The sequence below is a fragment of the Amblyomma americanum genome, chromosome 1, assembly GCF_052857255.1.
Source record: "Amblyomma americanum isolate KBUSLIRL-KWMA chromosome 1, ASM5285725v1, whole genome shotgun sequence".
Classification (NCBI taxonomy): domain Eukaryota; kingdom Metazoa; phylum Arthropoda; class Arachnida; order Ixodida; family Ixodidae; genus Amblyomma; species Amblyomma americanum.
In genome coordinates this window covers 334,075,264-334,102,555 of record NC_135497.1, presented here as the reverse complement: position 1 = coordinate 334,102,555, position 27,292 = coordinate 334,075,264, and the positions used below count along the sequence as shown (strand labels likewise).

The following is a 27,292-nucleotide window of genomic DNA, read 5'->3' as shown; positions in this document are numbered from 1 at the left end:
CAACGCTGATTTATACGACGTAAGGTCACCGCAGTTTGACATGTATTTATTTGAAGCCAAAAGTAAGCTTATAAAAGTCTTGTTTTGTTTGCACAATGCAATTAAACGGCGTCATAAGGGCACATGTGAAATAAGCAAGGGATTAGAGCGTTATTAGCCAGAGCCTAAATGTGCAGCCGCATAGGGGCGCTAACTGCTCTCCCATTGCAAACCCTTCGCTTGCAGTAAGAAATCATCGGTCCGTGCGCTTAATGTAGCGTGGAGATGACGGCGCCGGCGGTGAGTTTCGACGGTGTTAATGAGTTTTTCTGATCGTTGCATTTATTCGTCGTTTATTAAACCCTAGAATTGTGAGAGGTGAGCGACTTTCGATAGCACCACGACGCTTTCGAGTTGTCTCTGACTAGACAGCTCTTCTGTGCAATAATCTGACGAGGCGTGTGATGTGGTGGCTGTGCAAGGATGCACTGGGGTGAGAGGCAGTGCCGAACTGTCGAGCTCTGAGGTGCGATCGCCAGCAGTGAACGTCGCTGAACGGGTGAGCGTTGTGCGCGTGATGAGCGGATGACATGATAGGTGTTCGCGCGGCCGAGGAGGGAACTCCAGGAATGTGTCGGGCTTCACGACGAGACATCCGTGTGCACTGGCGCACTATCTTGATCACAGCTGTGTCAGCAAGACAGCGTAAACGTCTCTCGGGAAAGGTACAACGTGACACCTCCACCATCATTGAGGTAAGGAAAACTAAAGCTGTAGCGGTGACAGTTTGTCGAGCATCATTCTCATTCCCTTTGCATGCAGGCTGAAAATGACTTCAAAGCAGGCAAATGAGTATTTGCAGCACACAGTCATTCCCTTAAGCGTGGAAAAAATTGTGTGAAAGCTTAAAGGAATCATATAACCGGGCTTAAGCATTACTAATGAAGCACATAAAGGTGGTTTCTCTATTCAATCTGAAATTTTCATAGCAGTGTTACAGCATCAGTTACACAGCAGTCACGTGGGAATGACCGCAGGAGGGCGAAAAAATTTTTTGCCCTAATTATTTCGGTATGAGTCTTGTACATTTTTTTACAGAAGCCTGTGTGAGATCCATCCATGACGCATTTGTGTGGAATATCTCTTCATTATCCTGTACTGCCCGCATGAAAATCGTCAAACTGGTGAGCACGTGCTTAGTGAGTTGTGGCAGGCATGAAGGGTTAACGTGTTTACCTGGAGTAAGATTGCATACAGCTAGTGATATCTGAGTGCATTTATACATAGTTCATTGAGCAAGGAAGGACAGTGTAAATAAAACTGCATAACAAAATAATGTACATGAATCATGGCTATAGTTTTCAGATGACAGCAGAAACAAGTATGGGTGACACGCATTGTTGTTCTGTGGCTTTGGATTTCTCTTACGGACCACAATGTCATGACAGCCTCATTTTGATTAGTGCAAAATGCAAAAGCATGCATATACTAAAAAACTGAAGGTAGTCATAAACAATTGAACTTGTGACCTTCCCTGCAACATATTTTGTAGTGGTTTCTTTTACTGAGTATAAAAAGACTCTAATATGTAATTATTTGTGGCTATCAGTTTAGAAAAACTGCAATCAAGTATCTGTAGCTATTATGGAAACAGTTCAATTTGGTACTAATGATTGGTTTTGCACTGAACATATTTTACAATGATACGAGAAACAGACTGCAGTTGGACTTGCAGCTTCAACAATTTAAAATATTTGGAAACCCAATGTCTACCTTGTTCGAAGATATAAGTGTATAACATTAACTTGCAGGTGATGGTGTGCGTCAAATGCAGATGTGGCGGACCACTCTCACCATGGGATCTCAGCTCGAAGGCCCTAATTCCAGATCCATCTTCGGTCACATCTCGGCTTGACTGTTTACCTAGCTGGGTGGCCATACCAGGCTCCTGAATGATTGCATGAGGTGTCTGCAAAGATGCCAACTGCTGCATGGCATGGTCAAGATTTCTCTTCGAAGATCAGCACAGCTTGCATTATGTAACAGAAGGCATTCATCCACACTCAGCTGCAAGGTCATGACACCACCGGCGAGTGGTGATAACAGGAGCATCAACATCTACAACAAGGAGGAGGACACAGCACCATTTGGGTTCTACCTGACAGACAGTAAGTGTATGATCAGCTGCGTGTGGGAATAGCACTCACTGTCATGGTTTTCACATGTAGCTATGCCACAAGCAATCAATGTGCAAAAAAAAACAGCGCGAACAAACGGGGACTAGACGAAGAATACACAGGAACAAGCGCTGTTGACCCTTGTTGACCCGGCTGTCTTGGCCTCGTTGGTTGCTGTGTGTGTGTGCAAAGCTCGTGTGTCCTCCTGGCATGCAAGGAAAGGTTGGTGTCCACCTGAACTTCAAGTGATTTGCGGGTTCCTGCAACCGTCCAAAGGACATGCTCGCCGCGTATGTAAAATCCTGTCTTCGGAATGGAGGCACCAAGGCCGGTTTTTCAAGGACCGCCTGAGAGTTGCCTGTGAGCACAGCGGAAGTCTACATCACCATCCTCGTATGTACCGTGAATGGTGCAAAACCGTTGACGAGTGCACTGAGTTCTTGTGGAGCAGGGTTCGACCGAATCTCCCGTCAAGGAAAGGGACGTCGCAGAAACCAGGAAAAGTGATTGTACTTGGTGATACGCCACTACCAAAACCGCACAGCGCTTGTTCCTGTGTATTCTTCGTCTAGTCCCCGTTTGTTCGCGCTGTTTTTTTTGCATTATGTATCACCAACTCGCCCGCTTATCTATCCTGTTGAATCAATGTGCATTTTCTCTTTTTCAAGTATGACAGCATACTGCTAAGAAGCTGGTGAAGTGTTCTTCATTTTGGTGCTGTTCTATAAACACGACCATATTTTTGGCCTTCAATTTATTAGTGGTATTCATGACAACAGAGAATAGTTTCAAGGTGAAAGCCTTTATAGGCTCATGACTTGCCAGCGGGGATGTTTGCATAAAAGTGTGACACTATATCTATAATCAAACGTGGTTAAGGTGTCCACCGAGATTTAGAGAGATGTGAGAGTTACTTAGAAGTACGGAAAGCTTGGCAAGTTGGTTGCTACTATCTATGGTAAAACAGCGCGGAAAAACACGAGGACGGAACAAACACGACGACACGAGCGCTGACTTTCAACTGGTGATTTATTAAGCACTTGTGTGCTTATACTATTCCCGCGAAATACTAAACAGAACAAAAAATATTGAAGAAACACTGCGTCATAACTGAGCATCTTAAATCTATATTTCTACAAATGCATGCTCCAAAAAGGTGATTTCATGGTTAGCCAGTGATAATGGGGGCTTGCTAATGCATGCTGCACTCCCCTTGTCAATGTGATATGCCTCTACTAGTTCCTTTACTATCTGATTCTTATGTTTGAAGATGACGAATGTCTGACGAAGCAATGGGGCGCATGTGTGCCTAGGTTGCCTTCTGTGCAGCGAAAAATTCGAACCAGCTGCCCTGTCCAAAGAATTGGGATTCACCCTCAGGCGTTCGTTGAGATATCGCCCAGTCTGGCCAACATACCATCCACCGCATGAAAGGAGGATCTTGTATACAACACCTTCGACGCACTCTACCCTCCTCTCTACGTGTGCTGTGGTACAACCACCACCAATCCTCCTTCCTAGTAGGGACTCTCGCTTCCGCTGCACAGCTCAGAAAATGTTACTTAATTTTCTGCGAGACGAAAACATAACATGAATTTGAAATTTTGGCCCCACTTTCTTCAGACGGTGTGATAATGCGTGTTTGTTCCATCCTCGTGTTTTTCCGCTCTGTTTTACCATGGATGAGAGCTACTGTGTCCTACCCTCAAGAACCTGTCCCCAAAACACATGCTTTCACATTCCTCCACGCAAACAGGCTAGTGTCCTCAGAGTTAAATAGTAATTAGTTAATTAGCAATAATAGTGCTTTATACCTGCGCTTCAGCCTACTGCGCATGCGTGTGACGTCACTGAGTGGCGCCACCATCGTTAGAGAGGAGCGCTGCCCTGGCAATCTTGCCAGCCGCCTCCAGAATGGCGACCTGGAAAGATGCCGCCTAAACCCTCTCCTGTGTCTCCAGTAACCAAGCGTGCACGTGCTAATGTGAAGGTGTTGTGAAGCGAATAATTGTGTAGTCTTTAATCAACATCAGCGACACAAGCAGCAATACTGCGCTAAAGGCTTTCGCCTCACCGCAGTTTAGGTCAACAAAGTGCCCCCCCCCAAATTTTTCCCGGGGTGTGTATTGTTACAAAGTCAGGAAGTTTCCCAAGTGCTTTCCGCCTACCATCGGCCAACTTACTGAGTGTGTGCTTCAACACATGCTTTGGTGATTTTTAAGATATGCCATTCCTTGTATTGCCTCCTTACGTGTTCTGTTTGTAAACAACGCACATTTTATTTGGTGCTTCAGTGAAAGACAGGAAGGCACCAAAATATTTTCCTTCTAGCATCATAGTGTTGACTGAACATGCTTTCATCAGTGCTTTTTTGTTTGCTTTGGCGTTTGTGGAGAGCCAGCAGTTCACAACATGCTCAACATACAGCATGGTTGCTGCGTCTGCAGTCATTTACAGCATCTCTCCAGGGTGCAACACATCTTGTGTGGCACTGTTTGTATGGTAAGATTGCAACATGCTTTGCTTCATGGCATTTGGTTGCCTCTGTGTGCTTGCTTTCGACTGGCTCTTTCCCATGCTGCATGTGATTAAAGAGCAATTAACTGTTTTTTCTTGACGGAAAAGTAAACCGATTCTTTCATGGTCATTATCTTCGAGATAAAAATGGAAGGCTTGGGCAGAGATTTGTCAGGCTAGCTATTGCCATCTTCGAACTGAAATTTGTACCCCTGACGAAAAGCTACAAATTCTACATTAATTCAGTTGAAGGTAACTGTAAGTGTAAATTATGCAGCTGGACGTAATTTCGACAATAAAGCTCCAAATGGCATTTTGCAGCTGAAAGGGTATGATCCAGTTCAGTAATCCAGCTGGAAATTGACAGTAATTGTAGTAGTATTAAACTTTGTTATTCATCTTTCTGGGTTACTCAGGTGGTCTTCCCATGTCCAGGATCTTTTTCTTTTTCCGAGATAATTTTGTGCACTGGGCTATCAACCTCCCAGTCAAACTGTGTTCGATCCCATTTTCATTGACTCAGCCGTTTGCAATTTGCTTCATGTAAATTGGGGATGTTCGGTGGCTTTAAGAAAAATCCCAGACAACCTGTTTACCCTCTACACCCTTATTGTGACTGGACCGATAGTGTACGTGCTTCCACTTTTTTGTTTAGCGAAGGTAACTGCTGGGTACTCCTCTTTGCAAATTAGGCAACAATAATGTGCGTGCCCACTGTTGATTGTTTATGAAAGGAGGGTCTGTCCAAAAAATTTTATCGTTTTAACACGAGGCGTATTGTTCAATATGTAATGTTGCACTAGGTAATGAGTCTGAATTAGGCTGCATAAAGAATTCTTGGATTCATTAAGGATAGTGATGAAAATAAATTATTTTGGCAATACAAGCTTACACTCACTGTACATGCAAAACACACCTTACTCGGACAAGTTGCAACACCTAAAAGACATAGCAACTTGTCTCGCTGCCCAATACAGTAGGAGGACACTTAAGCTCAGCATTTGAGGCTTTATGCGACAGTTTTAATGGCTCCTTGCAGTGGTTTCTCTTCACACTCACAGTCGCTGTTTTCCATTCATGCTCGCACATGTATCACAATTATCTTAACACAGGTTCGACATTCTTATTTTTGAACTCTTGCACACTGCAGTTCGCCTACATGATATTACTATAACTGGTTTCTCACTGACTGGCACATCTCTAGTTAACTGCAGTAATTACATTACTAAGCTTAAAATGAAGCCAACAGCACGCACACATCACGCCCCCCCCCCCTTTTGTACCTCAGTACTGTCAATGTGCATGCGTGATCTAGTCGGTAGTGTGTGCCTGGCTGGTGACCCGAGGGTCTTTGAAGCCAGACTGAAATTTAATCAAATTTTTTGTATGTAAAATTTATTTCTTTATTAAGGCGAAGTAGTTTGAGACATGTGCTGAAATTTGATTTAAATTACAAATGCTGTTTTCGGTTACTTTTATTCCAGACATGCATGCGTGGTGCAGTTTTTTGACACAATGCCGGTTGGATAACGCTGGGCTTTCTGCTGAATGGCAGCTTTAATGATGTCCTGTTATAAACCTCTCCTTGACAGTGGTGTGTGCAGGCTTTCCATACCTTTCTTTTCTGGTGGTACATATTGCCCAATAACATCTTAGCACTAATTACGATGCCATCACATTCCACGCAGCAGTAAAGAAAATACCTGGTAGTAATCACAAAGAAAAAAAATTTTTTCTGACAGTTCAAAGCAAGATAGCAGCCTATTTCCACCTGTCCTGGATTGCTTTCATACTTCTCCTTGAACTTGAAGAGAAAATAGCTAGCAAAGCTGTACAAGAAGGTAATTTTTCAGGAAGCCTAAATGTTATGCACGAGCAATGACTCCAATTTCCTCATTTTGCAACCTGTTGTAGCATTATATTCGTGATGAATACTTTCTGTTCATGACTTGCTTACCATGTTTCAAACTGACTTAATCGTGCTGAAAAACACACCCATGTTCACACACCACTGTGCATCTTAAGTGTTCCATTTTTTTTCTTTCACATAGTCAAGGACTGTAATAGCCTTCTTGCCAAATGCAGTTCACCACGGTAATCTTGCGCACTTCAAGTGTTTCTTTGATCAAATAATCTATGAGCTGTACACGAGCTTTGTTCTTATTACAAGCAGGCCCTTTCTTATTGGAATGTGGTAATGTATTGTTACAGAGCAACTTTGGGGTAATGAATTGTTACAGAGCAACTTCGACTTGTCCTCAGTGTCCTTCCAGACTTTTGCCAACATTTCAACGCCTACTGATGGTATGGTGGCCTTCATTGAACTGTAGACGTCATGTTTTTAGTGTGCATACAGAGTTTCGGTTGTTTATGTTAATGTACATTAAAGGAAACTACTTTGAAAGTGAATGCAATTCATTGGAGCATTACTCTCCTGCAGTGCACATCAGTGCCATCACAGGGTCTTCGTTGCATCAGTGTATGGTGTAAATGTTGCCTAACCGCATTGTGATACACCACGTGAAAAGAACCAACAATGGCCCTAATATGTATGTGATGAGAAGTGTATACAGGGAAGGTTATACACTTGCACATCAGGCAACAAACATTGATGAAGCCTGTTGTACATTCCTCACGGAGTGCACTGGGCTTGCGAAAATCATTACACATCCAGTGTTATCATGCAGCATTAATGAACCTTTTGCCAGAATACCACTGCATGCGTGGGATGCTGCCTCCCTGAAAGATTGTTCTGAGGGCCACGTTAGCCTTGTATTTCTTGTGTCCTTTGTGTGTTATCTTGTTGCTGCCATGCTTGTGCTTTTCTTGTCGTGTTACTGTTCTTCCCTTTTAATTGTGAAGCCTGCAACTTCATAGTTGTTTTTATTCTCCTTTGGTTCCTTCGCCTCACCCTGAGACATGTTCATGCTTAATGTGCCACATGCACTAGATAATGCCTGTGTATGTGCACATTAAGATAACTTGCACGAAGCGAATAAACCAAGTGTCTTGCACACTGCATGAAGCTGTTTGTAATGTGGCATCACCCTCCAGCTCTGTATTCGTCCCGTTCCTCAAGATTGAGTAGCATATGTGAAGACTTTTTTCCAGGTTTTATGTTCACCTTTCCAGACGTTAAACCTTTCTCTCTTACTAGGAATGTTGCTGCATTAAAAGGAGCTGTCTGTTGCTGCCGCAGCTGCGTGACGGTTGCCTTATGCCAAATGAATCACTGGGCTCTGCGTGGCAAATTTTGTTTAACCTTCTACATTGTGGTGTTAACTTCCATCCGATGACCATTCATCATCATCAACATCAGCCTGACTACGCCCATTGCAGGGCAAGGCCTCTCCCATGTGCTCCCCGCAGGGTGGCGTCTGCAGCTTGCAGGCGTTGGTAAATGGCGACACCACGGGTTCCCGAGCATCCGCAGGCACATCCTCGCAAGGGGATGATGGTGAACAGTGCATCACCACGGACCCGCGCACCCGCGCCTAGCCGTGCGTGGCATCGCCGTGTCCGAGGAAAAGGGGATCCTGGTAGTTGAGCCGATGCCGAGCGTTAGGACCCTTAAGGCCCCTCGGCGGAGGCAACACACCACATTGGCCCCAGCTTCCTGTAGACGGCACCTCCGGCCTGACCCGATCGCGGGGAATCGGCAGTCGCCTTTTCCTATCCTCCCCTCTATCTTTCACTTCCCTGTCTCTGTCTCACAACTTTCTTATATCCTACTCACTTCTTGGTTTTTCTTTTTTTTCCCTGGCAGCGAGGGTTAATCTTGTGTGACCAACTACCCTGAGTTGTGTCATATTTGGTTATAGTTGAGATGTACAGCTGGCGGGGGCAGGACTTACTTTCAAGTTCCTGTCCCGTCCCCTTGTTGGACTGCGTGGTGGGTGGCTGGCACCGTGACCAAAAAACTAATTTTTTTTATGGCTCCCCCCTTATCCAAACCAGATCGCTCTCTAAAAAGAGGGCGGAACAAAGCAGCTGATTTTTTCTCAAAAAAGAGACAAACATTTTCAAAGTTCCACGTAATCCACGGTGAAAGTGACGGAATACAGGCAAGAATAATATCCCCATTCCTTGAGTCAAAATGCTTAACCGATACCTTGGGCCCTGGCTACAAGGCCTCAAAAATGGCCAGCGGCGACTTACTTCTTGAACTGCGCGACAGCATCTAGTGTTCCAAACTCTCACACATTGTGTCTATAGGGTACATCTCTGTCTCTTTAACCCTCCGCCGATCTCTAAACACAGCCCGAGGCGTAATCTTTGAATCTGACTTATCCATCTCACAGAAGCCGAAATGCTTGAAGGGCTCACCGACCAGAATGTAATCAACGTTCACCGAATCAAGATCCGCAGGGATAACAAAGAAATAGATACCAAACACATGGTCCTTACATTTAACACCAGTGCCTTGCGCGAAACGATCGAAGTTGAATACTTGAAAGTCAACGTCAGGCATTATATACCCAATTTCCGCCGATGTTTCAACTGTCAAAAGTTTGGCCACGGCTCACAAAGTTTCCGCGGCCGCAAAACCTGCGCGAAATGCCCTTCGAAAGATCATCAATCTGAGGAATGTGACGTAGCACTGCGCTGCGCAAACTGCGAAGGAGACCATGCTCCGTACTCCAGGGCGTGTCCGTCCTGGAAAAAAGAAAAAGAAATAATTACCATAAAGACAAAAGAAAACATTTCATTCAAAGAAGCAAGGAGGCGTTTTGCTTTTACCAACACATTCTCTTTCACAGCAAAACCCAACTTCGCTGATGTGATGCGTGGGGGCGTAGCACCACACAGCACTACGGCACCTGCCGAGGCCGCTTACACAGAGCCTATGGCAGGGTCATCCACGCCCCAGGCAGGGACAGCGAAGGCTGCTCTGCCACCCTCAAAGCAGGGAGCGCCGGTACATGGGTCGGCATCCCGCAGGACCTCCCCCCGTCGGGAGAGCCCTGAAACTAACACAACCGCGGCCCTTCCGCGGTCCTCCAGCACCTCGGTTGAGGTTATGGATACAACACCCACTCCGCTTCAATTACAGAGGTGGAACAGCTCTCTTGAGCGGAAAAAAGACAGGCCCCTCATAGCGGGCCCACCACATACGTAAATCCCCCTTCATTTCCTCTCAAAAACATAAACATGTTTTTTTTTAATTCAGTGGAATTTCAGAGGTCTTACGCGGAATTAGTGACTTAACACATGTTTTAGGGTGAACGTTACCCATAGTTTTGTCTTCAGGAGACGAATCTTGGTCCACAGCATGTGCATATCCTAAAACATTATAAAACTTTTAGACGTGATCGAGAGCAGGAAAATCGACTCTCGGGAGGCGTCGCGATTGTTGTTCAACGCGGCATCCCTGCTCAAGAAATCAAGCTCAAACCAAAACTTAAGGCGGTAGCAGTCAGCATCGTCAGCTACAAAACACTAACAATCTGTTCCGTGTACATTCCTCCACACTTAACATTAAGAGTCCATTACCTACAAGAACTGATAGATGAACTTCTAGAGCCATATCCGGTAGTTGGGGATTTTAACGCTCACTCCCCTTTTTGGAGAAGCGAGCGCTGCGACTCTAGGGGGCGAACAATCGAAGATTTTATTCTTACAAACAATATATGTATTTTAAGCACGGAAAAGGCCACATACTGCTCTCCAACCTCGGGCAATATGAGCTGTTTAGATTTGTCTTTTATTTCTTCATCTGTTTTTAACGATTTTAAATGGGACGTTATCGACAACCCATATGGCAGCGATCACCTTCCTGCCGTAATCAGTTTTACATCTGCGCCAGAAGTCATCCCAACTAAACCGCGACGTTGGAAGATGCATTTAGCAGACTGGGAAATTGTTAGAGCACAAGCCAATTTAGAAGATATAGTTTTAGAAAACCTCAGCATCGAAGAAATAAACGAAATGTTCACGAATTGTATAATTAATGCCGCACACCTAGCTATTCCTCTGTCTTCAAGAGTGATGCGGCAAAAAAACAAAGTGTGGTGGACAAGGAAATGCAAGGAAGCAAAAAAACAACAAAACAGAGCTTGGGGCAAATTTCGCAGGTACCGTACACATGAGATCCTCGTACGTTTTAAAAAGGCAAGAGCAAAAGCTCGGTACGTCCGTCGCAGTGCCGAGAAAGCTTCATGGCAGTGTTAAATTTCATCGATAAGTTGTCAAATAACATAAAAGAAAATGTGGGAACAGGTTCGGAAATTATATGGCAACTTCTCACCGTTCATGATTCCTCTTTTGACAAAGCCTAGCATACAAACAAGCATAGGGGAACAGGCAGACATTCTGGGTGAACACTTCGCTGCAGTTTCTAGACCATCTCACTATACGCAGTCCTTCCTGAAATACAAAAGTATTGCCTAAAAACAAAGACTTCCAACAAGTGGAGGTGCAAACCAACAATACAACAATTTAATCACTCTCCAAGAAATCATTGCTGTACTGTCTGCCGACAAAAAAACTGCTCCAGGACCCGATCAGATACACTCTCAAATGCTTGCCCATCTTTCCCAGCCTGCCATATAGGCACTCTTGAATTTCTTTAACAAAATATGCACAGAAGGAAAAATACCTAAAGAGTGAAAGAAAGCCATTATAGTACCATTCCTGAAACCTGGAAAACCACCAACTTCCCCAACTAGCTATAGGCTGACAGCCCTCACAAGCTGTCTCGCGAAATCTTTCGAAAGGGTCCTTAATATAAGATTAACATTTGTCCTTGAATCCCACGAACTTCTTGATGTCCATCAATGCGGTTATAAAAAGGGATGCTCAAAAACAGACCATTTAGTTCACCTCGAAAACAGAATAAGAGAAGCTTTTATACACAAACAGCACTGTCTTGCCGTTTTTTTTTGCGATATGGAGAAAGTGTATGATACAACCTGGAGGTTTGGGATCCTCCGCGACCTGGGCAACCTAGGTATCCGCGGTAGGATGTTAAACTGCCTCACTGACTTCCCTTTGGACCGTTCATCTCAAGTACGCCTGGAATCAACCCTGTCCAGGAGCTTCGTTCAAGAGAACGGGGTTCCTCAGGGGTGTATTTTAAGCACGACATTGTTTATTATAAAAATGAATTCGATAAGTAAAAATATCCCAAAGTCCATCCTGTATTCAGTGTACGTTGACGATCTTCAAATAGCCTGCACATCCTCAAATGGAGCAACATGCAAGAAACAAACACAGTTGACAATGCTTAAACTAGTGAAATGGGCAGATCAGAAAGGTTTCCAGTTCTCCACACAAAAAACAGTAGCCATCCTTTTCTCGCTGAAACGAGGCATACAAGCCGACCCATTTATACATATGAACGGAACACAGATACCCGTCAAAAATGGGCATAAATTTCTAGGGATAACTTTTGACAAAAAACTCAACTTCCTGCCTCGTATAAACGCACTGAAAAAGAAAGCCTCCAGATCCCTAAATATACTCAAAGTACTGTCACGTAAACGTTGGGGTGCTGACAGGACATGTCTTTTACAAATTTATCGCTGAGTGATACGCTCCACCTTGGACTATGGATGTATTTTACCTTCCTACCTGAAACGACTAGATCCAATACATAATTTAGGTTTGCGTCTTTTCTCTGGTGCTTACAGAACGTCACCCATAAATAGTCTATATGTAGAAATCAACGAACCGTCACTTACAGATATAAGAACCATGCTCACATGCTCATACATTTAAAAAATTCGTTCACTGCCCAAACACCTATGTTCCCCAATAGTCACAAAGTGCCCATCTATAACATTGTTTAACTACAAACCGCTCGCTATCAGGCCACTCCTCCTGCGTTTTGAAGAGATGTGCCAAAACCTCGGCGTACTAGATGCATTACCTGACATTGCTCGGAGACGAGATCCACTGCCTGCATTGTGCAATTTTCCTGCAATCTGTGATCTCACTCTTACGCAGTTCCATAAAAAACAAACTCCGCAACAACATATAGTACAAGAATTCTTTTCACTCGAAGAAAAATACAGCAATTTTACGCAGTTTTATACAGATGGTTCAAAAACAGACGCTTACGTAGGGAGCGCCGTGGTCCGAGGGAAGTCGGAGAAAACAGTACGACTTCCACAGTGCTCATCCATCTTCACTGCAGACTGTTACGCAGTCTGTGCGGCCGTAGAAAAAATACAAAACGAGAACCTTACCAACAGTATTATTTACACAGACTCCCTCAGTATACTTACAGCTTTGCACCCTAGAAATGCATTTACTCCGATTTTTGGTCACATCATACACAAGATAGTAACAGCCACAACTCGAGGACAAAACATAAAATTCTGCTGGGTTCCCAGTCGTGTCGGAATAAGAGGCAACGAGAGGGCAGATTTCTTCACTGCTAAAGCTCGTGGGAAGAAAATAAACAAGTAAAAATACCTTTTAAGGATTCCATAAACTTAGTGCAGCTTAAATTAAAAGACAAATGGCAGTCGGAATGGAACGGCGAAGTGAGTAATAAACTACACTTGGTAAGGCCAGTCTTAGGTGAATTTAAATCATGCGTGCACCAGGAACGTTTTAAGGAAGTGATTTTATGCCGTCTGCGGATAGTTCACACGCAGCTTACACACAACTTCCTGCTAACAAAACAAGACAAACCTATTTGCGAATGCGGAGATGATCTTACGATTAATCACATTTTATTTTCATGTCTGCAACTCGAAACACTAAGAAAAAAGTATTTTACTCAATTTTATAATGAATGCAATCCTATTCATCCAGCACTGCTCTTAAGTGATAATGCCATTGTTAACATACATTCCGTTTTTAGCTTTCTAAAAGAAGCAGGGGTACTTGAAAAACTGTACACCTTGAACCACTGGTTTGCTTTAGTACAGGATACACATCTGCCACTTTCTCATTCCTGAGAAGAAGGCTGAGGCTTTTTATTTCATTGGTTGGGAACCTCAGGATCCTTGCTCAGCCAAGGATAGCTGCTGAGGCTACCTGACCTTCTTTGCGGCTTTTACCATTAGCTATTTCCAGATTTCTTCTTCGCTGTTGTTACAAGGCAGTTCAATATTTTTAGGCCATCTACACCATCAACGATTTTTCATATTCCTAAACATTCTACAGACAACCAATTGTATACCTTGAGCTAGGCGCATGATGGCATTAGCTGCCTATGTGCCATAAAACCCAACACAACACAACACTCTCCCATGTGCCTCCAATTAAAATCATTTGCCAGCCGCACGCGTAGCGCCCGCCTTTCCTTGGCCGATATACTATCATCGGGCGCGCGGGCCAACGCGCGGTGATTCTGCATAAAATTGAGCAGAGCTTCCAGTCGAATTTCGCCGCAGCGTGGTGCCGCTATCGCATTCACTGCTTCCCTCTGCACAGTCCATTTCAATTCTGGCGCGATTGGAGGACATAGACTTCAACGGCCACCCCAAGTCGAGCTTTCTTGGACAACACTTTTATTTGTGAGGCAACTGTGGAGTATTATAAGATACTGTTATGAACATATTGACGGGAACGGTGAGACGTCCTGAGCCGTAGAAAAATCTTGCTTTTAAAGTTTTTCCTGCGCTGGCGCCGAGTAGTGATTGCCATTGAAATCCAATAAGGGACGCCTTTGACAATAAATAGCAGAAAAGTACGAGCGTCCCAAGTAGTGTTCTGTGGGTGTATTGATTGTCATGGAGCAATTTATGATAAGAGAAAACGTCGGGGCATAAGTGTTTATAACCGAGAAGTTAACTTCCTGTTGGAAAATTGCGCTTGTCCAGAATTTCTTGGTATATGAGGCTAACAGATTACCGGACGGACTGTTGTCTTTGGCACACAGACTGTCTGTGGCGCACGAGCCACCTTTCGATGCTCTCCTTCTTTCAACTATATCTCCTATCCTTCTTCTATTTTCCCTACTTCGCTGCCGTCGTTTTTGTAAGCGACGAAGTGAATGATGATGATGATGACCCGCCGCGGTGGCTCAGTGGTTAGGGCGCTCGACTACTGAGCCGGAGTTCCCGGGTTCGAACACGACCGCGGCGGCTGCGTTTTTATGGAGGAAAAATGCCAAGGAGCCCGTGTGCTGTGCGATGTCGGTGCACGTTAAAGATCCCCAGGTGGTCGAAATTATTCCGGAGCCCTCCACTACGGCACCTATTTCTTCCTTCCTTTCAGATACTGCGCCATTTCCTTTTCCCCAACAGTAGTTATTATTATTATTAAGTGAATGACAAAATGCATGCCGCGGTACAATAGCGGAGGCTGCTCGAATCGGGCGCCGTACGAATTGCATCACGTCACCAGAGTACACTGCTTTTGCACCGAGCTTCCAGCACTCATCATGGGCTACGATTACGATTTCGGGCAAAAAATCACCAGATTTCCTCGCGCTAATGGTTTTGGAGAACGACGTTTTCTTCATTTCAAAAACCAATTTCACATCATCTTCACAGCAGCTGCGACCTCGCCGTTGGCCGTAACGACCAGGCTGCGCTAATTAAAAAGTTAATTGAGAAGTGTGTCCCTGCTAAAGTGGCTGCACATCACTCTTCAGAAAAACCTCGCCATCCACGTAAATACGTGCCCTATTTGAAGACAACTGCAACCTCGCCTCCACCGTGATAATACGTACCGTGATAATCACCATGATAATACGTACGGAATAGGCGGTAAGAAAAAAAACAAAAACAGTTGAAATTGCTAAGCTCTATTCTTCGTCATAAGGGCGCATTTATTGTTCCCATGTCGTGACAGGTGTCGTATACATCTACGCCTCGCTAAGATTTCTGTACCTAAAAACGGAACTCTGAGTTTGGACTAGCGAAGATACACTCGCACACCTTTTTTTTTAAACTGTACTAGGACCAGTGATCGACTTGCAGAAATGACCCATTAATTCACATCAATTAGAATACTTATTCTAATCCCCTGTTGACTTTAATTTCTACAGTCGATTTTTAATCACTACAGCAGAGTCAATAGGTCATGCAGCAGCGAACAGGGCCAGGTTCCGTCCAGTTAAGTAAGCAGATGCCTGTCGTGAACAGCTGCTTTTTGGCAGTGTATATCATAATGCACCTCTTGGCAAAGAGAACGAGAGAAAAGCTAGAAACAGTGCAGACTATTTGTAGACATTATAATTCCCAGCGCACGCTGGGAGATTTTTTTATTAAAATGAATAAAAAGAAACCCACTCTTGGCATAGTCTTTTCTGACCCTAAGTGTTCGGAACGGATCTCTGTCAGCGAGTGAACAACAGTTGACGCAGTGCCACAAGTCACAAGTCAGTCACAAGTCAGTACCACAAGTCAGCTGACCTTACAGTATTCCCATGTTCGAACCGAGGTACAGCTTCTCATACCACGAACTCTTACAACTGGCGTCTCCATTTTTCTAAAACCAAATTTATTGTCACAGGGTATCAATTATGGGTGAATGTGTGACTAAATATGAATCCGTAATTAAATGTATGGAAAAAGGCTAGCTGATTTGATGAAGTCCAGTGGAGAACGATGGTACGGTCCCTACATCCAGGCAGTGTATGAAGCAGGGTTGCTTGGTGAAAGACCCGCTACCTTGAGGTGCCGGATCCTTGTAGGCTTGAGAGCTGGACAGTCCCACAGTAAGTGATGAATATCGGCTTCAATGTTCTCGTGTTTGCATATCGGACACCCGCGTCTCCATTTCTTCCATGCAGTAGTGGGTGATCTCAAGGTTAATATCAAGGCTGCTTTTGCTATATTGACCGGCCAGTCAAGCTGGACCAACGCCAAACCCTGATTGGGTAAAAAATGAGGAATATGCAAGCCTTCCGACGATTATATATTCGTTTAGTTATGTATTTATTTGTTTGTTTGTATGTTTATTTATTTCTATTTTTCATTATTTATTTATTTATTTATTTATTTATTTATTTATTTATTTATTTATTTATTTATTTATATTGTAATGGGACCGACCGGCAGCAGTTCAAGCAGCGCAGCGAAGATGTAGACGAAGTGCAGCTGGGATTTCGAGTTATGCCTGTGAGTGTGTCCATCGCGTCGCTGCTCGACCAACACACACTAACCGGCACTTCTAATAAACACCTCTACACTTCGTGGGTGTGTCGCGGTTCCGGTCCCGCTCCTCATCCTGGAACTTCAAAGCGGAACGCTTCTCGTCGGGAAGTCCAAGCGAACCATCGCAGCCCATTCCTACCACCATCCCCTGTTCCGGCTTGCCGCGCCAGCGTGACCCTTCACTCCTTAGTGGCACCAACGACCAGGACGTCATCGATTGGCTGGCCTCCTACGAGCGTGTCTGCAGTTACAATCGGTGGGACGATTCCGTTAAACTGATCAACGTCCTCTTCTACCCCACGGACGTTGGCAACCTATGGTTTCGCAACCATGAAGCCGACCTTACCACCTGGTCGTCCTTTAAGACGAGCTTCGTCGACGTTTTCGGCCGCCTCGCCGTCCGGAAACTTCGCGCCGAGCAACGTCTTCGTGCTCGAGCTGAGCTACCGCCAGAGGCATTCACTAGTTATATCAAGGATGTCGTTGACTTGTGCAAGCGTGTCAACCCGTCCATGACCGAAACTGATAAAGTCAATCGCATCCTTAAAGGGATCGCCGATTACGCTTTTCAGATGCTCCTGGCGAAGAACCCCAGCTCCGTCACTACCATCATCCAAATTGTGCCAATGCTACGACGGACTACGAAAGCAACGCGGTTCTACGCGCCAGTCCGGCGCGCCAGCGGAGGGTCTTGCTGGCTTGGCCCATAATGTATCGTCTTCTGAACAGTCCCTGTTCATGCAGCACGTCGAAGACTTCGTCCGAGAAGTCGCTCGCCAGCTTTCTCGGCTACATCACATTCTCGACCTCCTCTGCCCTACTCTCCACCAGGCGGCATCCCTCACGCCCACTATCCGCCGTGCTATTCAGGAGCAGGTCGCTGCAGTTCTGCTGTCCAGCCGCCCACTTCTGCCTGTGGCAGCACCGCTCACCTATGCTGAAGCAGTCACCAGTACACGTCGCTCTCCCACCCTTGCCGCCTACCGTAGCAGCCCAGCCTTTTATGCTCCACCGCCACAAGCCCCGTTTCGTCGGCCCCGGAGGCATTATTTATTTATTTATTTATTTGTTTATTTATTTTTTTATTTATTTATTTATTTATTTATTTATGTAAATGTTTCTCCTTTTGGCAAACACAATCGTGCTTCCTTTTCCTATGTGTGGGTACGTGTATTATTCCATGTGTATGGATTTCCTTGGATTTCCTTTCTCTCCCTCAAATACCGATTGCTTTCAGTTCACTCTTGACTCATTTACTGCGCTGTGATTGAGCGCATTGCTTCCATTATGGCAGTTTCGCAGTCTGCCCACGAGCAATCTACTCTAAAAAGTCTCGACCACTAAACCAAGTGTGGTTGGTACTGCCGGCAGCAGCAGTTAGTGAATATGCGAGTGCATTCCTCTCATATCAGTGTGCTTGTCTTCTGGTCAACACCTCGGCAATAACAGCCAAAACGTGCCGGTGCCCACAAGAGCGTTCGGAAGAAAATTACAACAAAGCTTAATTCCTGATCAGTCTAAGCGCGAAGCCACTAATTAAAGAAATGTGCTCCGCACTTTCTTGCGAGACATGCATCGATGAATGGTTGTGCCTGTACGTAGCGAGGTAATCCAAGTCTTGCGCGCTTTTGGCGTTCCAGAAACTTTTGTGGGCCCATACGTATTCTCTCTTGTCACTTGCGTAAACTTTCGTCGACTCAAAATGTTCAGACCCTGTTTTGTTGTCGAATGCGAGTCGTGTAACCAGTTTTTGTAAGTAACTCGCCTCTTAGTGGTTGTGGGCTCTACGAATGTTGCACTGCCCTTACGCACAACCTAAGACACTTCTTTTTTACGCACTTTTTGCAGGTGCATATTTCTGCTGTGGACGGCTTTCATCCTCTTCGGAACTGCATACGACATCTATAGGACGGTGGTGGCGGCAGAAGACAAGTTGACGAAATACAACGCCTTCACAGGTAAGAAAGTTTTTCGGTCGCGTGCCTTCGCTCAAGTGAATGGCGCAACAAAAACTGGACTTTGGAATAAGAGCACAACAAGCGCGGGTGTTTTTCTTCCAACGTTAACAGTTCTTGGCGCGCCATTCCTTCCTGCGGAACTATGTATACATAATAAGCCGAAGTAGCAAGTCTTGTCAAGTTCATTTCTTCGCTCTCCGGTCGCGAGCGCAGTATCTACAAACTCCACGCACGCACGCACCAATGCACACACACGCACACATAGTGTCTGTGTGCTGCGGCGCTCCTTCTCGCCCGAAAGGTATTGTGTAATTCCGATAGCCAGCGCTGCGTCGGCTGCAGTCGCCTGTGTACTCATAGGCACATTCGTCAACTTGAATTATCGCTTCAATGTACAAACCACAGTTGTACCTACAGCACAATTATTCTGGCAAAAAAGTAAATAAAACAGAGTAAGGCGGACAATGGAGGTATCCTAGCGTACGAAGGAAACCTTCGGGGCTAGTGTAAAAGGTTGTATCGTATCCGGCCACAAACAACAGCCTGGGACTCTATCAGAGCGTTGAAGCCTCAAGGAAAGTGCTTTCACAATGTTGGGAGACAAGAATAATCGAACAGCTTCCAGCAAACCTCACGACGCGTTCAGTGATTCGGCAACGCGATGATGTCCGATCGCTTTGTCTCTGTCGCAGCTGTGAACATCGCTGGCGCCATTTCGCAGGCTTCGTGCACGAAGCCGTGCAGTCTGTCTCCCTGCGGAGGGCCTTCAAGAAGCTGATGGAGATGCCCAACTGGGGAGACTACTCAAACAAGCTCGGATTCATCCACGGCGTGCGGGTCTTCTCGGCCACGTGGGTGGTGCTGGGACACAGCCACATGCTTCGAGACCTTCACGCCAGCTGTGAGTATCAAGGACGCTCCAGGGTGCTGGCGCGAAACCTAAGCGGGAGAAAAAGTGGAGGGGGCGCCAGAATGCTGGAAGGCAACCCGCCGCGGTGGCTCGGTGGATGTGGCGTCTGGCTGACGAGTGCAGCCTCGTGGAACCGAAACGCGGTCTCATTTCGACAAAGGCGAAATGCAAAGTACGCTCGAGTGTTGTGCGCTAAACGCGTATGTAAAAGACCCCCAAGCAGTCGAATTTAATTCGGAGTCCTTTATTATAGCGCTTCTCATAACCCGCGTGGAGCTTCGGGACGTCGAAACTCATGTACCACATACAACGATATCACAGCATGAACTTAACACGATAGCTACGATTTAGTTTGGTCGGACGTATGCCAGAATTAATGCAAAATCGAGCGCGGGTAGTCCAGTCAGCAGACCTCAGCAATGACTCAGGATGACATTAAATATTTGTATATTTACGATTTTTCCTTTCCGTTCAGCTAACACGATTCGCCTCATGCGTCGGGTACAAAAGGACATCTTGCTTACTGTCCATTTGAACTCCTTCATGGCTGTGGAGACATTTCTCGCCATAACGTAAGTATCGCAATGTCGTTGCTTTAGCGGATAACGGTTTAACGGATGAGGGGGCTATACCAGCGCTTGAACTGGGACTGATGGCGACAGTAGACGGATAACACTTCGACCAGCACTGTAGCAACTCTACCCAAAAGGTTCCAGGCTCAGCGTTTGGCTGATGAGAGAGGAATCGCGCATGACTGCGAGAGAAAAAAGTTTGTTTATATCGTTAATTCCACGCTTGTTGTAAAACAGGCAGTGAAAATGGCCGCGCGGAGACATACCCTTCTGCTCCTGCCACTCGAATTTCCCGATTGAAAACTATCACCGGGAAAAGAGAATCATTAGAGAGCACAGGAATCGAAAGTTGAAAATGTGATTCTCTACTCAACCACTAAATTTTGGGGAAAAAAAAACTCCGTATCATTATTCTCCTCTTGCAGTTCCATGACATATCCAGTTTATTGGTTAAATTGATCTAAAACAGCACTAATATAAAAATAAGCTCCTTACTTAAATTATCATACCCAATCTAAATGCTAACCGGACTTCCCACAGTGACCCTCATATGTTTTTCTCTTCTATCCTAAGTCTGTTTTCTTCATGAGCACCGCTTGAATAAACGAGAGAGGATTCATCTGCACCAAAATCAAACTTTTGCAGCGCATTCATTTCCGGCTTCCTGGGGAGGGACGTTTCGCCGGTATTGCTCTACATCATGCCGCTCGTGAGACGCTATATCAGGTGAGCCGGAATGGGAAGGAATGCCGCCGCGTATTGTGCCGATACATAGTTTAGAACTGAATGATTTACGCTGCACGGCTTCAACTATGAGCTTCGATTTGTGACGTATTTTACTGAACGAAAAAAAAGCCTATAGATAAATAGAGTTTTTGACAGAAGATCAATGCGAAGAAAAGACTGCGTACTTAACCTCTCTCCATATCATTCCTGTGTTGTTTAACCCATGAGAGGGAATATGTTCACTTCTTTATGTTCACGAAGCTCATTGTCCAAGTGACGGCGCATTGTCCAAGTGACGGGGCTGCAAGAAAACTACGACGACTTATTGTTTCTTCCGGCTCCACACACAGAGCTATTTACCTCTTTTCTGTTGCAGCGAGCCTCTTGCGTATCGAAAGCTTGGGTTAGAACTGCTTACAGAGAAAGGAGCAATAAAAAGGCAACAAACGCACGTGAGTTCACGCCAGAAATCGTCTTTGTTATTTTTTTTACGAAATGGTGACTGTGAACAGCCGATGGCCGTTGATGTTCCGGACTAATAACGGCACTGCTGTATGTAGTTACACACCCACAGGTAGTTCGTGTTTCAAAGCTGGTTATTGGCGCTGATACCTCTGCCGGTAGACATCGTGGCGCTCGTTTCCTGAGAGGTACACTGTTGATCCTGCAAATGCCACTAGCGCAATCAGCACAGAGGACCTATACACAAGCACTCTTCACTTGCGCCGCCTTTATCCATATCGCCCTAGAGTCGTTCGGCAACAGCCACACTCTGTCTCAGTTGGCCTGTTTCTCAGTTTCCGTTTGAGGCGTTCCTGAGTTTCGGGATAACCTCTGGATAGCTTGCACCGACATCACAGCAGCTGCCATGTTGGCGGATCCAGACCACGGTGAAAGGCTGCGCGCTCTTCTAATCCTCTTAGTGCCAACTACGCCAACGTGTACTGAGGAAGCATGGTCCTGTACGCGCGCTCGGGTAGGCTATAACGCGTGCATCCGCTGCATCTGCACAGGCTGATGGTGCCGATGGCTGCGTTGCTGGGATTCATGTACCTCATACCGGCCATCGTGGACGGACCCCCGCTGCACGACTACTGGCCGCTTTTGATGAAGCCCTGCGACAAGAACTGGTGGAAGATATTCACCATGAGCCAGAACTACATGGACGACTACAAGGACCTGGTGAGTCTTCGCGTTGAAGCGCATTCAGCTGCTTGTGCAGAAGACCGATTTTCCCACTTTAAACGATAATTGGGAGTCTGTGAAGTGTGTGGCCATTTAACGGGCACGCTGACAGACCCCGTACTGCGCTTTGTTGTGTTCGGGATTTAAGTCTCTTTCTATGGCAGTGTGGGCTGTCGCATTATTATTATTGCCATAAACTTTAGATTTAAAGACCCCACACGTGCAGGCACGTATAAGGATGCATCGATGTAAACTTACATCACTCTGCTGTCTAATGCGCCTGAAGCCGTTACCTATAGAGCAAGAATAAAAGTGTACGTTGTTCGTTCGTTGACGAACGATTACATTTTTTTTTCTCCCATTAAACAATGCAAAAACTTAACTTCAGCCCGCCGCAGTAGCTCAGTGGTTATGGTGCTCGGCTGCTGACCTGAAAGCGTCCGGTTGGATCCCGGCCGCGGCGGTCCACTTTCGATGGATGCGAAATTCTTGAGACCTGGTTACTGTGCGATGACAGCGCACTTTAAGGAACCCCAGGTGGTCGAAATTTCCCGAGTACTTAACTACGAAGTCTCTCAAAGCCTGAGCCACTTTGGGACGTTAAACCCTCATAAACCATAAACCGTAAATCTTAGGTGCAACGTGTAACTGAAACATTTGTATTTTGTGTATCTCGCTTGTCAGAAGGTATTTTAGGAGCTGCTCATGGTTTATTCTCTGGATTGCAGTGTATGCCACACTACTGGTACATCTCCATGGAATACCAGATTGCAATTCACAGCACTATAGTCATGGTTGCCATCTTCCCCAGGTGAACATTATTTCTCATGTTGTCACTGCTATGGGAGACTTTGCTTGCATGAGATAAACTGCTATTTACATCGAGTGACTCATTTTCCATCTTTGCCAAAGAGACTTAGTGTAAGCATTAGAGCTGACGTGTTGCTATTTTGATCTATTTCAAATAGCAACCTATCTTCTTTTGAATCAATGTGAGGTGTATTCCGAAGCTTATAATCTGTTTGAAATTGAAGTGTGCTGTCATGTTTAGTCGTAACAGGCAATGGATAATCGTCTACTTAAGCGTAAAGCAAACGGAGCCGCTGATTCATACGCAAGAATGTCATTATTGTGTAGTATCAGCGTGAAAGCCTTTTTGTCGCTCAGTTCCTTCAACATGCCCTAAATATTGGCATTACCTACGGTCCCTGCTGCCAACCGGCGTAAAAAAAAAAAACATAAAGCCTGGCGCATCAACTACATTCAGTTAAGCTCTTCTCTTTTTGATCCCTTGGCGTTTTCCTCTGAGTTTGTCTGCGCACGTTCAGTTATGAGTGAAAGAGAAATGTGAAGAAACGTTTCTTTCATGTGCATTTTTCAGGTGGCCTAAGGTAGCTTTGTGGCTTACGGGAGCTTCCGTAGCTGCCGCTTGCCTGACGGCGGGCATCCAAGTCTACGTCAAAAACTACACACAATTCAACATTGTCTTTACTGCAGACGTCCAGTAAGTCATTCTGGCAGTACACGTGCAGGCTTGTTTTGCGAGCGCGACGTAAGTCTTTGAAAAAGTGGGCGTTTATAAGATTCTTAGTAGTAGCGACAAGCGGTGCGGAGCGAGAATGAGCATGATACTGGTGGGGCTATGGTAACGACGACGCAGAGGAGGAGCAATGCAAGCTCCTTGAGTACAGTGTATGCATGGCAAATGATATGCGTACAGCTTCATATGCGTCTGCCCGTAAGCATGAACAGAAAGCTTCGTCGTCAGATTGGGGCTTGTACAAAGGAGCAGGCGTGAAATGCTGTTGAAACCGTCATGGCCCGGAAGGGCGTGCACGGGGTGTAGCATGAAAACGTCAGGTGCTCACAAAAGGTATAATCTCTGCACGATCGGCATAGCTAGAACGGAAACGTCTACAACGTGAAACAAATTCTGAACTTGCCCCCGACTGCAATGAGTATACCTGATCGCGTTGGTTGCATTCGTGTGTCGATCATGCCCTTAAAAGAAGAAAAGCACGAGATGTGGGTTCAGGGGCTTCTTTTTCTTCCTAATTTCACATTCTGGAGTAGCGGGAGCTTCACAGAGTCTCGTTCCCTTGGTTTCCGTCTTTCAGTGTACCTGCCTACCTATCATTAGCGGCCTTTAACGTTTGCTAGATCGTCTCTATAGAGAATGAGGGCATGTCATTATACCTTCTACCTCTGTGAACTGCGCAGGAGTATCATCAACATCTACATCAAGGCGTACACGCATGCGGCTTCCCTGTTCGTCGGCATGACCTTCGGTTGCCTTGCCGTGCGGCAAAACCAGCTGTCAAGGCTCATCCAGGGCGCCGCATGGGCTCTGGCCGCCACCGCATCCCTGGCCGCGCTGCTGGGAGTGCGCACCTGGTTCGATGGCCGGCAGCCGGAGAGGCTGGAGTCGGCCTTCTACGCGGGCCTCCACCGCGCCTCCTGGAGCTTGGGCGCCTCCTGGGTCATGTACGCGTGTGCGACGGGCCACGGCGGCTTCGTCAACAACCTCCTCGCCTAGCCAATATGTAACCCCTGGGAAGGCTCTCCTTCTCCGTCTACCTCGTGCACGTCACCCTGATGGGCTGCAACGCCATCCTCAGCCGAGAGAACATCAGTCAGCAGCCATTCCTGCAGGTACGTGAATGAAACGCGTCTGACTCGCATGCGTCGCTTGAATCCCGAAACAAGCACAGGCATATCGTCCAACGCCACAAAGATCGGCTAACTTTCACAGACCAAACTGCAATGAAAGGATTCTTTACTAACTTGATTACACGTTAGGGATCTTTATCCAGTGCTGCCTTTGTGTTTGATAAGTGGCCTCTTGATCCGGCGTTCAAATGTGGGACAGCCCGGTTTAGTCGCTGGCGCGGCAGCGGAAACGCAGAGTAACTGCAGCTCGGTGTCCAAACACGCTGCTATTCTCAGCCATTTTTTATGTTTGCAGGCTCAAGCGTACCTGTCCCAGGCCATCATGTCCTATGTAGTGGGTTCCATCGTCTACATCTTCATCGAGTGCCCCGTGGCCTGTCTGGACAATGCATTATTCACCAAAATCATACCCAAGAAATCGATCATGAGTGACAACTCCAAAATTAAGGACGAAAATCAGGAACTGAAAGCCATCCAAGTCTCCAGCGGAGACGCCGCCGGCAAAACATGGGACGTGGCGCTGCCCATGCATGAGTGCATAAACGGCTTCCCTGACGTCAAGAAAAACGCTATCAACGGACGTAACCTCAACGGCTACGTCAACAGCGCATGTGAAAGTGAATTTAGCGAAAAGGACACTGCACCCGGTGCCACCGTGATCACGGTGAATTTTTGAGGGCATGTTGTCTGTCTAGGTGCTCAAATGTGTAAATAGTTCGTTTTGCCTTCATTTCGGTTGTTGGTGTGTTTATAGAACTTATGCAGAAACCTATTTGACCTGTTCATACACGGCATATCTAAACGGAGGAAAAAAACAAGGTGATGCAAGGGATATGAAAGATACATAGATAAATACAAAGGGTACAAAAGATGACACGTATGCATAGACACGAAACCAGAATAAAGAAATTGTAAAAATATCAGGTTCAAAACAAGACATGAAATATTAGATTAAAGAAAGTACAGTTGACTGAAATAATGCCGGAGTTTTCTGTGTTAAGTATCTTCATTTTTTTTACACCGATTCCATATAACAGGACGATTGTGCTTTGAAGATTGCAGCCTGATATCGGTGCGAAATCGAGGAATGATCCACTCCTTGAAATGACGCACACTGTCATGTTTTTCTTCTCGCGTAATAATATGGCTCTACAGGGCACGGTCTAAGGATTTGAACTGGCTAAAGCTCATCTATGCCACTTGTGTTCCTAAGTGAGAAAAAGAAGCAGTGGTGAATTCCATCCCGAATACAAAATTTGTTCGTTAAGCAGCACCGAAAGTTCTTCATGTTGCACTCTTTCGGAAATTAAAAAATAAGCACAACAGAAAATGACTGCACCCTCACTGTTTCTTTGCCTACACGGATTCGTGGTAGAAGCTGAGGCGACATCCCAAAGAACTCAATTTCGAACTCAATTACGAGTGTTTATACATGAAGTAACGCGGGCAAGGAAAAAGGCCCACAACAGCCGAAATGCTCAGGAATTTCCCATTCAATGGTATATAGGCACTTTCCCATTCAATGGTATATAGACCCTTTATTCACTGACTAAACTTATTCAATTTTTCATACAAGCGGCCATGCTGGGAAAATTAATGCATGCGAAGAAACAGAATTCCAGTAGCTCAAACGTTCTCCACCTGCCCCCCCCCCCCCTTCCCCCCGTCGCTTTCTATGTAGGAACGTATAGGCAGCTTCCACTGGCGCATGCCAGATGGCCATCATGTTGGTGGACAAGGATCACGGCAAAAATTCGCGCGCTTGTCTAAGCGGCTTGTCGCGACCTGAACTGTGGAAACTTCGTATCAGCGAGGCGTGTTGTTTCACTGTGGCACCCTTAAGATCAGATGCAAGCAATATATACACCAGTGACGAGTTTACAAACATAAAAGAGCACCCGGATTCAAACCTGATCGCGGCGGCCGCGTTTCGATGGAGGCGAAACGCAAAGGCGCCCGTGTTCTGTGCGATGACAGGGCACGTTAAAGATCCCCAGGTGATCTAAATTATTCCGGAGACCTCCACTACCGCACCTCTTTCTTCCTTTCTTCTCTCCGTCCCTCCTATATCCCTTCCCTTACGGCGCCGTTCAGGTGTCCGCCGAGATGTGCGACAGATATTGCGTCATTTCCTTTCCACAGAAAGCAATTTACAAACACCAAATGCACTTGCGGATGGCGAGGTTCCCAATCATCGTCTGCCACGGTTTGATTAGCCAATCAAATCCCAGTCGTATACACATAAAATGCTTCGAAGAAGTCTACCTTACTCGATATTCAATTTCACATGCGTCAATATTCGATTTTACATAATCGATTACTTGTAATTGACTACATTTTGTGTAGTTTTGTAACCAATCGATTTCTTTTTCAAACGGTAGCGTTTGGGGGCATTCAGTTAACGTTATGTTACCGTTTACCGGTAATAAATTACTTATTTGCAAAAAAGGCTACCGGGGCGAAGCGTCCGTGACGATACGATTGCGTTAAATAGTTCGGCGGCTCACAAAAGTGAGCTTGGCTGCCTGGCGTGTAGCGT

At 45.7% G+C, this 27,292-nt stretch overlaps 1 pseudogene across 1 annotated transcript; it reads left to right on the top strand.

Moving 5' to 3' along the window:
- The first annotated feature begins 264 nt into the window (after nucleotides 1–264).
- LOC144121038 (nose resistant to fluoxetine protein 6-like) lies at nucleotides 265–26,019 on the top strand (annotated as a pseudogene). Its single transcript, XR_013312515.1, has 11 exons — nucleotides 265–279; nucleotides 2,086–2,147; nucleotides 18,581–18,690; nucleotides 19,412–19,591; nucleotides 20,076–20,172; nucleotides 20,818–20,898; nucleotides 21,912–22,080; nucleotides 22,812–22,894; nucleotides 23,465–23,587; nucleotides 24,304–24,735; nucleotides 25,049–26,019. The product of XR_013312515.1 is annotated as a nose resistant to fluoxetine protein 6-like (transcript).
- Nucleotides 26,020–27,292: the final 1,273 nt, after the last annotated feature.